Source organism: Stegodyphus dumicola, chromosome X2 (assembly GCF_044657685.1).
Source record: "Stegodyphus dumicola isolate Sdum_Otavi_A_Nest chromosome X2, ASM4465768v1".
Lineage (NCBI taxonomy): Eukaryota > Metazoa > Arthropoda > Arachnida > Araneae > Eresidae > Stegodyphus > Stegodyphus dumicola.
In genome coordinates, this window is record NC_140781.1 from 122,176,512 (window position 1) to 122,191,330 (window position 14,819).

At 34.7% G+C, this 14,819-nt stretch overlaps 1 protein-coding gene and 1 pseudogene across 4 annotated transcripts in view; one reads left to right on the top strand and one right to left on the bottom strand.

Annotated features, from left to right (window-relative positions):
- Positions 1–14,819, bottom strand: part of LOC146992905 (uncharacterized) — a 154,497-nt gene that overhangs the window by 112,675 nt on the left and 27,003 nt on the right. The window lies entirely within an intron of this gene.
- LOC146992906 (uncharacterized) lies at positions 4,556–10,773 on the top strand (annotated as a pseudogene).

Below are 14,819 nucleotides of genomic sequence, written 5' to 3' on the forward strand. Positions count from 1 at the left end.
AAGTTGCTGAAATGGTTAATTTAAAGTAATTAACACAATTTCTGATGAAATAAAACATCAATCAAAACATCACAAGATTTAGAATGAAAGTAGACAAATCATATTTTTTAGATTATAGCAAAGCAGCCCAAGGCTATCTGCCTATATGGATGCCTTCATGAAGGATACTTTATAGTGTAGAGATAATACAAAAAATATTTCAGAGGTTTAAATAGAAACTGACTCGTATTCACAGGGAAAAATTCATGAAAATTCCCATATATCCAGCCCATTCGCCAGAATATGAATGTCAGCTGAATTACAAATATTCAACAATTTTTATCTCTTGGTTGCTAGCAGTCGAAGTTCACAGCTGTTTTGTGAATTTTAAAACTGTATTTTCATAATTATAAAAATAATCAAACACTAAATGTGCCAGATTTGCAGCAACACATTATTAATAATATGGAATACATCTGAATTAATTAAAAGAATATTAAAACATATCCAAGCTACTGTGTGTTTGAATGAGTGGCAAGGAAAATGTTCTATATTTGTGAAAATTCAGGAAATTCAGCTTATTTCTCAAAAATCGATTAGATTAAAGATTCTAAGCATTTTAATATAATATTATTTGCTTACTAAAGCGAATTTAGCACTTCGGTGAGGATGAATAATTTATGTTGTGGAGATAATATCTGCAAAAAATCTTTTTTTCAGAGGTCTAAAATATTATGGCATTTGCCCTTGCTGAAACTGAAGTTCATTTGTCATGTCATTATTATACTATGTGTAATCATTTTTACATTATTTTATGAAATGAATATAAAATTCTAAGATACCTGCAAAATTAGATGTCAGATACGAGAGACTTGAATTTTTCTTGGTTCTAGTGACTTATTTTCCTCATATTTATTAAAGGCATTAAATGCCTGATTATTTTTGCGATGCACAGAAATTGCATTAAATTACTTAAAGAATATCACAAATAATATTTTGTCTTCAGTGTATATTATATTGTAAATCTTTTGTACTATGCTCAATCAACACACCAGATAATTTAATAACTGGTTAGAGTAGATTTAAGGGTGCCCCTTGGATTATCACTAAGTTGCTTCATTTATCGCCAAGTTCTTTCATTTATGGTAATCTGAGTAGTTGAATGCTATGGAAATCCTATTATGATGTAATTGGTTGTGTGATTGTGGTCAATTTGAATGATGGAAAAAGATTTGGAAAGTGCATGCCAGATTTCGGATAAGAAGTACATTATTTTGTGGTTTACACAGTAAAATGGTTGAATGTGGTAACATTAATTTGAGGTTTCTGTATGATTTGAAACGAAAGGGGAAAAAAGCATTAATTGGCTGGTGTGTATATAAAAGTTTACTTAACAGTCATTATTAAGTGTTCTTTTTATAGGAAGGAAATGAGTATGGTCAAACATCGGACAATACCAGTACTACGGAGGATATTTTTTACTCTTTATTTTTGTGGCAAACACCAGTATACAGATTCTAGTTCAGATAATTTTAGGAAGTTTTTGGATGCTCTTAAGGAATTTTGTTTGACTGAAGACAGGGAAATTTGTAAATAAGGTAACAGGATATTTCCTTTGTGTAGTGTTAAGATCAATTTCCATTTTTATGTTTTTATTTCATTGTTTGATTTAAAATGTAGTTTATTGAGATTATATATTTTTTGTTGGCTGCTCTTTTGACTTCTTAAGTGATGTGTACATGAACAAAGTCAAGGGAATGTGCAATGCCTAGTTTATGCAATTCTCTGATGTTTTTTTAAGTGAAAATAGGTCGATGTTTACATGGATACTGAGTTTATGCAATTCTTTTACTTGTTATTTTGGATTTGTGTAACGGCGATTTTGGGTGCAAAAGTCGGCACTACACAAAGGTAAAACAGCAAGCCAAAGAATTGCACAAACTCAGCGTCCATGTACCGCCAAAAATCTCCAATTATCACCAAGGGGCATCCGTAAATATATTTTTACCTAATACCTTATATGATAATTCCAGAATGAATTAAGTATACTTTAGTTCACAATAATAAAAGAAGACGTCAGGGTTACAGCAGCAAACCCTTTTTTTATTTACATTTTTCTTGTTGCCAACCTACAGAAACTAAACTTCGCAACAACAAAGATAATATTTTACAGGGAACTGCTACATCGCTCCTTCCCCAGTAACAACATGACTAAAAATAAACTTAGATAAATATTAATGATAGAATAATAATATTTAGATAAATAATGTTAGAAATAAACTTTTTTTTTTTATTTTTATGATGTTGTATCTGCCAAAGCAATGCTATATTTATAGACTCTATGTTCCTGAATATTCATGTATAGCTTTTTTTTTTTTTTTTTTTTTTTTGTTTTTTGCTGAACGGCAACAGTTAGTTAGTCAAGTAAATGAATGTGTTACGTACATTTTAGGTTTACTTATTTCTTTCTACTATATTTCAAAAAATATATCTGCCATTTAAGTGATTTCTATCACGTTATTAGCACGATATGCTCTGAAGAAGTTTATTTGGCAGAAATGAAGAAGAAATTTTGATTTTTCTGAAAGAAAATGAAGCAACATCCACAGCGCTGTTGAAGCTAAGCCTAACACGTTGAAAGCAATCCGATGGAAGAAATTAAGATTCAGAAATTCAACGGAGATAATTACAATGCTTGGAAAATACGAGCATGAACTATTTTAGTTCAAAAAATTGTTGGGAAGCAAATGATCCAATTTATGGCGTTGAATTAAAGAATGACGAAAAGAAAATTAATGAGAAAGCCTTAACCTTCATATTCTTAGTGGTTGAAGACCAGTTCTTAGATGACAACGCTGACTGTGAAAGAGCAAAAGAAGCGTGGGATACTTTAAAAGACAACCATACAAAATTCGGACTCTTGCATTCTCTACAACTTTTAAAGGAATTTTTTACTGTAACTTTAAAACCAGGAGAAAGCATCAGTTCTTATTTAAGTCGACTGATGGACCTTCACCAAAAGGTATCGTCTTGCAGACACGGGGTTTTCATCCGCAGAGAACCCGTTGGCACTTCGGGAAAGAACCCGTTGGCGCCGTTGCATTTTTACTCGCAGAGCCATAAACGTGATTTTTAGTGTATGTAAATTCAAGTTAGCAGACAATGGTAGTAAAAATTCACAGATAATAAGCATGTAAATGTAAAAGTAACCGGTTAAACATGATATACAAAAATAAATTTGTATTAAATTCAACTTAGCACAGAAAACAATATATTAAACATAATGGGAAGTAAAAATTCATTTAAAAAATAAAAATTAGTATTCTTATACTTACGTTTACATTATACTTATTTTTTATTTTTTATACTTTATTATATTTTCTCTAATTCATACAGAATACTAATATTTCTATTACAAGTGTCTTTTCATTTTTAAGTACTTTGCCTGTTGATTGATGCATTTCGGTAAGAGCCATGCCCATGTAATAAATTAATGAATGCATGACATTTAGTACATCCATTTTACATAATTTTCAGTATTTTTTTTTTTCAAGTTACTTGCATACAGCTTAAAGCATTTTATGTTGAAACAAATACCTGTCATAATATGTTTCACAATTACTTATTTAAAATGCACATGCACATTTTTGCGGCCTACGAAAACAAATTATTTTAGGGGTTGGAAACCTCATGGTTCTGCGTGCTTACAGCTATTAATAATTAAGAACACAATGTGAACAACTGTGTTGCAAATTAGCATTCACCCCTCCCACCATATTTTCTTCCTTTGATCCCGAACTGACGAGCCGAGAACCAGCATCTATCGACGAAAACTTCTTTAATTATACGAAAATATTTCTATCTACTATTTGCTGTTAAAAAATTCAGAAAAAATAATAATAAGAGAAGAAGAATATAAGTCTCCAAATGCAAACAATGACAACCTTCGAACAAGCAAATGGGATGAATCGGCTAGGTTACCAGGTTTGAACTATTATCGCCAAAGTTGGTGATGTTTACATTTACTGGGTTCTCTGCAGAAGTGCTTCCCAGACATGGACTTGCGGACAGAGAAGTTGACCTTGTTATGTTAATGTGTTTGCCCAAGAAGTACGAAGGCCTTATCCTCAATTTAGAACGTGAAGAAGATATGTTGACAACTCAAATCGTAAAATCGCGTCGCATCATTGAAGAGAAAAAGTTACTGCGCTACACAGAAGTGAAAACAGGAGTTGCAGGTCATAGGAGAGAAAGCCCTCAAAACTCGAGATAAGTACAGAACTAAAACTATGCAGCCATTACAGAAACAGCATTTTCTTGTGGGGAGTCGAGTCATATTGCCAAAAATTGCTCTGCTGTTAACACCCCACATGCAAAAATGGTTTCTAATGAAGTATATCAAGCATTGTTTGCTGATTCTTGCGGTGGGAAACTTGTCTGTGATTGGTACCTCGATAGCGGAGCCACCGAACATGTGTGTTTGTTCTCAAGAGTAGAAATTTATGAATTTAGCTTCAGTGAAATCACAAGTTGAGATTCTGAAAATAAAAAAAAAAAAAAAAATGAAGTTTCTAGCATGGAAGACATTATATTGAATCCTGTCAGAGAATGTGGAAAAGATGCTATTCATCTAGCAAATTTTCTGCATGTCCCTAAGCTTGATGGTAACCTTCTTTCAGTGGGAAGAATAGAAGAAATGGGAATGACCGTTTCCTTTGAGAGGGGCAAAGCAATCATAAAAGATCCAAGACAGCAAGATTCTCACTGCACATAGGTATGGAAGATTATACAAAATTGAAGAGAAACAAACACACAAAATATACCTTTCTAAACATGAAGAAATTATACATCGAAAATTAGAACATTTCCAAAATGATGCAGTGTGGTATAATATTTAATATTGTTGGCAGCACTAAAATTATACTACATTGAATGGCAACAGTCATTGTTAGTTTAAATATTGATCTTACAATTGTTTTATGTGCAGTTTTAGATGATTAAAGCTTCATTTGAGTTTCTCTAGGAAAGTGATTTATTATATTTATAACAATTTAATCAATTTTTTTTTTTCCCAAAATGGAAAATCTATTGAAACCAGAAAGATTTGATGCTGACTATGCCTGTGTTGGAGCAGAATCTAAATGGAAACACTGGAAAAGAACTTTTTCAAATTTTCTCACACAAGTGATGGAGGCAACTGAAGAAAGAAAACTACAGCTGTTATGTAATTTTGTATCTGCAAATGTTTATCAATATATTAATGATTCACAATCCTATGATAATGCAATTTATGTTCTGGATACATTGTACATTGCTAAAAGAAATGAAATATTTGCCCGTCGCTGTTTAGCATCCAGATTTCAACAAACGGATGAGACTGTAAATGAATATTTACAAAATTAAAACAGTTGAGCAATGATTGTGAATTTAAGTCTGTTACTGCAGAAGAATATAAACATGAGTATAGTAGAGATGCATTCATCTGAGGTTTGAAGAACCCATACATTCGAGAACGGTTATTAGAAAATGCCAGTATTTTGTTAGAAAAAGCTTATGATCAAGCTAGAGCCTTAGAGCTTGCTGAACATCATTCTGCCTCATAATTAATATCTTCATCAGCACCAGTAGCTGCTGTTGAACAGTGTGAGAACAAAAATGACAATAGTGAATAATTGGCAGTAGTTGGTCCTATTCAATTCAGAAAATGTTTCTTTTGTGGCAGAGACCTTCATTTATGAAGTATTTGCCCAGCTAAGGATGCAATATGTCAAGGATGTGGTAAAAAGGGCCATTACCAAAAGGTATGCAAATCCAAACTTGCATGAAGTACTACTAAACCCACAGCCGCAGATTATACACTAGCATCAACTTCAATGCTTCCTCACTGTCTTGAAAGATCAATAACTAAAGTCCTAGTAAATGGTGTTCAGTTGAATGCTCTAATTGATAACAGTAGTTCACTAAGTTTTATAAATCAGTGTTTTGTAAAAAGAGGTAGAATTAAAGTAAAACCATATTTTAGCAGAATAACCATGCCTAACTCTTCTCTAAGCTCAGATATTATGGGCTTAGTTAATATCAAATTGCAAAACCATGTATACACTAATATAGAGGTATTAATTATAAAAATCCTCTGTGCAGACTTTCTTATCGAGCATGATTTATTAAAAGATCATTCTTCTGTTGAGATAGAATTTAAAGGTGGACCACCTCTTAGAATATGTCCATTAGCAACTGCTCTTGTAGCCCCTGCGTCATTGTTCTCTAATTTAATGGCTGATTGTAGACCTATTGTTACAAAGTCAAGATGCCAAACTGAAGAAGGTAGAACATTCATAGCTACAAAAGTATGTAAATTACTTAAAGAAGGTGTAATTGAACCAAGTAATTCTCCTTGGCGTGCACAAGCTTTTGTTGTGAAAGGAGAACATCATAGACCCAGAATATTAATAGATTATTCACAGACTATAAGCAAATTCACTATGCTTGATGCTTACCCTCTTTCCAAAATTGAAGAGTTGATTTCACAAGTATCAAAATATAAAACATTTAGTACAATTGATCATCAGTTTCAAATCAAAGAATCAGACAAACACTATACAATCAAAAGTCGTTAATTCGGACACCTATAATCTACAAACTTTCTGCGCATGCGTCGCGTTGACACGCATGCGCATAGGCGTTTACGTGCGCGCGTAAGACCTTTACGGCTGCGAATATGCTTGTGCGCATGCTCATAAAACGTTTACGCATGCGCGTTTAATGTATAACGGATGGTGTAAGCTAAGCTAAAATTATCTAAGTCAGTTAATGTTGCAGATTACGTTGTTCCTTAATCTTCGAATTGGATCCGGCTTATTATTTTTTGCAGACTGTTAGAGCAATTTTATAAAAGTAAGCTTGAACTTTCATTTATATCAAATAGAATTTCCGATATATATTTGTTAATACGTACAGGATCTAAAGAGAAAGTATGTTTCGAAATCCGAAATCTGTTTATCAATTTCACGCTGCTCGGCAGGAGGAACGGCGCGGCGCACAATGAATTGGAAGTTGATCTGTCAGCACTATCCTTATCTTCAGGGTAGATGTTTTTATTTTATTTGGCTTATAATTCCTTACAAAATGTAGTATTTCATCTCGATGTACTCCGTCTTTGATATGATTTAAAACAAGTTCCTCGTCATTATAATTCGCTTCCGATAGTGAAGAAAGTAACAGAGGTTATTGAAAACGAAAAAATTTCGATTGACAAATTAGTGGGTATTCTTGACACAGCAATTATAGGACTTGAACAGCAGAACTTTGTAACTAAACAAGAAATTATGTCTGTTTAATAGAATTAAAGAGAAAGTATTATCACATGAAACGAAGTAACTTAAACAACTTACATTGAAAGAAATGTTTAATAAAGTAAACAAATAAATATTAAGCTTTTTCTTTTTGTAAATTTTGATACCCTTTAGATCATAATTGTTCTTTATTTCATAAATTACGGTTTCATATTTTTAATTCTGTAATTTCTGCATGCCATCTTACCAGATTTAAACTGATGATCTATAATCCGGAAAAGTCGATAATCCGGAATCGCTGAAGTCCCTACGAGTCCGGATTAACGACTTTTGACTGTACTGCGTTTGAAGCTGACGGTAAACTCTATCAATTTCTACGTGTTCCATTCGGTGTAACAAATGGAGTTGCTTCTTTCCAAAGGGCAATTGATGAAATTATTTCAAATGAAGAATTATCAGGAACCTTTCACTACCTTGATGATGTAACTATATGTGGCAAGAATGAAGTTGAGCATAATAATAACTTGGAGAGATTTATGGCTGCTGCTAAGAAGTATAACCTAACCCTGAATGAGGAAAAATGCACATTTTCCACGAAATCTGTAAAACTGTTAGGCTACTATATAGCTAATAATATAATAAAACCTGATCCTGATAGACTGAAACCGCTAATGGATTTACTGATTCCTAAAGATGTAGGATTTCTACAGCGAGCAATGGGAATGTTTACTCATTATTGCCGTTGGATTCCTAATTTTCCTGAAAATATTCACCCTCTTTTGACTAGAGGACCTTTTCCCCTTGGTACAGATGCTGGAAAGCCTTCAGTTCCCTTAAGAGATATATATACAAAGCTTCTTTAGCTGCAATTGAGGATAATACACCATTCAGAGTTGAAATTGATGCTTCTGAATTTGCAATAGGAGGAACCCTGGGTCAAACTGGTCGTCCTATAACTTTTTTCTCAAGAACATTAAACTCTTCTGAATGAAAACATTCTTCTATTGAAAAAGAAGTACAGTGGATGGACAAAAATATGGAAACACCTTGTGAAATGCATGTTTGAAAAGAAAGATTGATTTTAATGAAATATGTAGGTGGCGCTGGCATTTTTTACTACTGACACCCCCTACACAACTTCGTAAATGTGCTAAACAGTTCAGTTGTTGTCGGAGTACTGTTATGTGAGGTTGTCATTGCATTATGTCAGAGTTAACAGACTTCGAACGTGGGCAAATTTTTGGAGCACGTATGGTAGGTGCTTCCGTAAGCAAGGTAGCCGAGGTGTTTAGTGTTTCAAGAGGTACTGTATCGAAGATTTATTCCGCACATTTGAAAAGCGGAAAAACATCATCTGCTAAATCACAGCGCAGACGAAAGTGTGTCCTGAGTGATCGTGACAGACGATCATTAAGGGCAATTGTGATGAAAAATAAGAAGACCACAGCTGCAAAAGTTACTGCTGAAATGAATGTTGTGTTACCGAACCCTGTGAGTACCAAAACAATTAGAAGGGAGCTTCATAAACAGGGAATATCTGGCCATGCTGCAATTGAGAAGCCACTCATCAGTGATGCTAATGCCCGTAACAGGAAAAGGTGGTGTTTAAGTCATAAAGGCCTGGACTATAGAGCAGTGGAAGCGAGTAATATGGTCTTACGAGTCTTCTTTCACATTGTTTCCCACTTCTGGCCGAGTTTAAGTCTGGAGAACGCCATCTCAAGCCTATAATACAGACTGCTTGTTGCCAAGAGTGAAACATGGCGGGGGTTCTGTTATGGTTTGGGCAGCCATATCATGGTTCTCTGCTAGCCCCATGATAACTGTGTCAGGGCACATGACTGCCAAGACATATGTGAACATTTTGGCCGATCAAGTTCATCCCATGGTACAAACTTTCCCCGATGGTGATGGTGTCTTCCAAGACGACAAAGCCCCTGTTCACACAGCTCACATTGTCCAGGACTGGTTTTCTGAGCACGAGGATGAGTTGTCCCATCTCCCCTGGCCACTACAGTCACCAGACCTGAATATTATCGAACCTTTGTGGTCTACATTAGAATGGAAAGTGCATTCTCGTTATCCACCGCCAACATCGTTATCTGAACTTGCCACCGTTTTCCAGGAAGAATGGTATAATATTCCTTTGGCAAACATACAAGAACTGCATTTAGCCATTCCGAGAAGACTGCAAGCTGTTTTGGATGCCAACGGGTTTCCTACACCATATTAAGCAAGGAAACATGTTTTTTTAAAGGTGTTTCCATATTTTTGTCCAACCCCTGTACATGCTTTTGTTGAATCTTTACGAAACTGGAGACACTATCTAATTGGAAGACACTTTGAATTTTTTACCGATCAAAGATCCTTGGCATTTATGTTGATCAACAGCACTCCAGTAAAATTAAAAATGAGAAAATTATGTGTTGACGGTTAGAACTTGCTTGTTTCAAATTTGATATTATATATCGCCCTGGAAATAAAAATGAAATTGCAGACACTTTATCAAGAATAAATGCAGCTATAAAACCACAAATAGATCTAAAGGCACTACATGATGAACTTTGTCATCCCTGAATTACTCGAATGTATCACTGGGTAAGATCTAAAAATTTGCTTTTCTCACTAGAAGAAATGTTAATTCATGTGTATGCTGCAGTAAAGTAAAACCTCGTTTCTATAGATCTGAAGGACACTCAACTAAAGCAACTGCACCTTTTGAAAGACTAAATCTAGATTTCAAACGTCCTTTGCCTACGGCTTCCAGAAACCATTTCCTTCTTACTATTGTGGACGAGTTTTCAAGATTCCGTTTTGCAATACCTAGCCCTGATATGTCATCTGCTACTGTTATTGCTCACCTGAAAAATATTTTCTCAATTTTGGGGATGCCAGCCTACATACATTCTGATAGAGGATCTTCATTTATGTCTCATGAATTAAAATGCTTCTTAACTTCACATGGTATAGCAACAAGTCGCACAACTGCATATAATCCTCGAGGAAATGGCCAAGTAGAGAGGTATAATGGAATCATATGGAAAACCATCCAGCTGGCATCAAAATCAAAGAATATGTCTATCGAACGTTGGGAAGGCATTCTGTTTTGCATTCAATTTAGTCACTCTTATGTGCAGCAACAAATGCCACACCACATGAACGTATGTTCATCCATGCTAGAAGATCATATAATGCACGTTCTTTACCTACATGGTTAACACAACCCGGAACAGTATTAATGAAGAACCATACACGAGCTCATAAATATGAGCCTACTGTGCAGGAAGTGAGGAAGTGGAGGCTAACCCAGATTACGCTTGCGTTAAACTTCCAGATGGTCATGAAACCAACATTCCAATACGAAATTCAGCACCCAGAGGAGATACTCTCATGCATGCCCATGATATCGGGTTGGACGAAAACCAATAACTTTCAGATTCTTTTGCTCAAGAGAACAAAGGTCTGGCCACTGAAGCTCCTGAACCCGTATCAAAAACTGTAAGAAAATCGACAGAAGAGGATCCCCAAAGCAGTGATTTACCGTACTCTAGCAGACATGAAGATTTTGAAAATACTTTAAATGATAACTTGCATGAGAGTGAATCCTTGCATCCGAAAAGGCAGAGGCATCAGCCTTCTTATCTGGCAGACTATGTAACTTATTAATAATCTTTGGGAGGGGTGAATGTGGTATAATATTTAATATTGTTGGCAGCACTAAAATTATACTACATTGAATTGCAACAGTCATTGTTAGTTTAAATATTGTTTTTACAATGTAAGAATTGTTTTATGTGCAATTTGAGTTGATTAAAGCTTCATTTGAGCTTCTCTAGGAAAGTGATTTATTATATTTATAACATGCAGTTAAGAAACTTATGGTTTGGTTTATTTAATTATGGCAAAGCACACTAGGGCTATCTGCCTAAGGGGAGGGATGCCTTCGTGGAGGATAAGAAACTTACGAAAAGGTATGATTCGAATATGATGTGTGAAGAAATCCAAGAAAAGGGGACTGTTTGCTCAATATGTGTTTTGGGGAAAATGAAGAAGACTCCATTTCCTAAGGAAAAAGCTGAACATTCAACTAGATTACTTCAGTTGATACATATGGATGTAACTGGACCTATCACACCAACATCAAAAGGTAGATCAAAGTATGTCGTTACCTTGCTGATGACTACTCAATGTATGCTGTGGTTGAAGAAGACTCCATTTCCCAAGGAAAAAGCCGAGCGTTCAACTAGATTACATCAGTTGATACATACGGATGTTATTAAACCTATCACACCAACAACAAAAGGTAAATCAAAATATGTCGTTACCTCGTTGATGACTACTCAAGGTATGCTGTGGTTGAAACTATGAAATCTAAAGATCAAGTCGTTGAAAAATTCATGGAATATAAAACAAATGTTGAAAATTTCCATGGACTCAAAATTACTACTCTACAAAGCGACAATGTAGGGGAATATGTCAACAATGAATTTGATGATTTCCTAACTAAAAGTGGAATAACAAGACAACTCACAGTTTCCTGGACACCACAACAAAATGGAGTTGCAGAAAAAATGAACCATACTCTATTTGATATGATTAGATATCTTCTCCTAGATTTCAACATCCCACAAGAATTGTGGGCAGATACTGTGACTACTGCCTGTTATTTGCGCAACAGATGTCCATCAAAAGCTACAGAAGGAAACATACCTGAAGAACTCTGGACTAAAAAAAAGCCTGTGCAAATTAGTCACCTGAGAATATTTGGCTGTCTAGCATTTGCTCAAATTGATAAAATGCTATAGAAAGGAAAGCTAGGGAAGCGTGCCCAAGAATGTGTCTTTATAGGATATCTCGAAGGTGTGAAAGGATACAAACTATGGAATACAGAGGAAGATAAGTTTTTAGTGAGCAGAAATGGTAAATTTGATGAGACTATTTTTCCACTGAGGAGGAGCCAGACAGCTCCTCAAGCAAAGAAGGAAAATGAAGTGAGCTTTAACTTAAATCATGAGTACAATTCCAACAGTGAAGTAAATGTTGTTCCATTAGAAGTACCCATCATTTGCACCACCAAGGAGTCGAAGATGTTGATACCCCATTAAATGACAAAGCAGAAGAAATTAAAGACACAGAATCAGCATTCCTGGAAGATTCTGAGAGTAGTAAGGAAGACCCTATTGGAATCAGGAAAAGCAATAGTGAAAGGAGACCTAAGACTTACTATAAGAATCCAGTATTATAAAGCTGTTTGTGAAGGTCAACATAGCATCAAAATCTGTAAGAACTCAACAAGTGTAAAAGAAGCAATGAATTCACCAAATGCAAAGATGTGTAAAGAAGCCATGAAGGAAGAATTGTCTAATTTGTACGAAAACCAGACATGGGAACTGGTTCCAAAGCAAGCTGGCATCAAACCCATAGGATGCAAGTGGGTATTTAAAGAAAAACACAATGCAGAAGGAGAAATAATCAAATTTAAAGCTTGATTAGTAGCTAAAGCCTACTCACAAGTCCCTGGTAGAGATTTTTCAGAAACTTTCTCACTATTTTAAAGATAAAATCTATAAGAATTCTTCTAGCCCTTGCTGTTGAGTTACAAATGGAAATTCATCAAATGGACATCACTGCTGTCTATCTAAATGGCTTACTCAAGAAAGACATATATATGGCACAACCTGAAGGACCTTAAGAGCAAGGTAAAAAGCATCTAGTGTGCCATTTAAAGAAAAGCTTATGATTATGGCTTAAAGCAATCAGGAAGACAATTCATTGATCTATGCATTTATTACCATCCAAACAAAGCATTATATCTTGGTATCCATGTAGATGACATGTTAATTATTGGGACCCTAGAGGAAATAACCACATTTAAGCATAAAGCTGTGCAAAGATTCAAAGCGAGAGACCTTGGTGAAGCAAATGAAATACTATCTATGAGGATCCAGAAGCATACTGATGGCACCTTAACATTAGATCAAACAGCTTACATAGAAGAAATTCTGGAAAAATTCAAATTAGAATCAGTCAGGGGAGCATCAACACCCGTAGATCCCACTGTAAAACACCAAACGCTAGATGATGAAGAGTGGAGAGATATAAAAGCAGAAAGTGACCAAATTCCATATAGGCAAGCCATAGGTAGCCTATTATACCTTGCTTGAGGAACATGTCCTGATATTGCATTTAGTGCAACCTATATGAGCCAGTTTAATGAGAGGCCATCTGAATTTCACTGGAGAAGTGTTAAACATCTTTTCGGCTATCTTAAAGAGACCAAACATCTATCTTTTACATTCAGAAAGACAGTAAGAGCCCTTGAAACATTCTCTGATGCTGACTAGGGTGCTGACGAGGTCGACAAAAAGTCCTCCACTGGATATGTTCCGATCTTAGGTGATGCTGCAATATCTTGGTGCAGTAAGAAGCAGTCTACTGTTGCTTTATCGTCAGCATGTTGCTGCTGGCCTTCCTACAAAGGAATTTTTATGGATAAGGGGACTGTTGAAGTTTATCCCATTGCCCTCAGTTATAAAAGTAGATAACCAAGCAGCTATGTTCATTGGAAAAAAACCAAACTACATCTGAATGCAGTAAGCACATGGGCATCAAGCATCACTTCATATGTGACTATACTGAACAAGACGCGATTAAATTGCAATACATAAATGCCAAGGAAAACTTAGCTGATCTTCTAACTAAAAACATTTCAAAGACAGTGTTAACCAACTTGAGAAAATATTTAGGTTTTCACAAATAGCCATCCCATGTGTAATATAAAAGGTGCCTGTGTATGCTCATAAGTTTGTGTCACTTGTAAGATTCTTTTACCATTTTTTTTTATTGTTCAGTTCTGAAGAGTTACAGTAAGTTCCTTTTTTTTTTTTAATCCTTCATTTTTTTAAGGTTGTATTTAATCAATTTAAGTGAAAGTTTTTTTTAGGCATACTTTGGCAAGAAGTGTTAGAAATAAACTTTATTTTATTTTTATGATGTTGTATCTGCCAAAGCAATGCTATAATTATAGACTTTATGTTCCTTAATATTCATGTGCAGCTTTGTTTTTTGCTGCAACAGTCAGTTAGTCAAGTAAATAACCACGTTACATACATTTGTGGTTTCTTATTTCTTTCTAATATATTTCAAAAAATATATATGCCATTTAAGTGATTTCTATCAGTTACAATACACATTACAACTTTCAATAACAATAACAAAAATTCCATTGTACACGTAATGTAAATAAATGTGAAAAAGAAAATATATGTATATAACCATAAAAATATGTGAAATAATAATGAATAGTATGTAATTAATCTTTCTAATGCACTGGAAACTTCACGTCTACCAGACCATACAGTTTTTTTATGAACATTGTGTCCAGCAAATTTTTTTTTTTTTTTTTTTTTTTCAGATTGTTGATGTGCAGTCAGATTTTCATTGAGCAATGTTTGTGCAAGAGCATTCACGTCAGTTAACAGTAAACATGCTGGTTTTAATCTGTCTACATATATATTGACATCTCTGCCTTTGATAGTCACAGTAAAA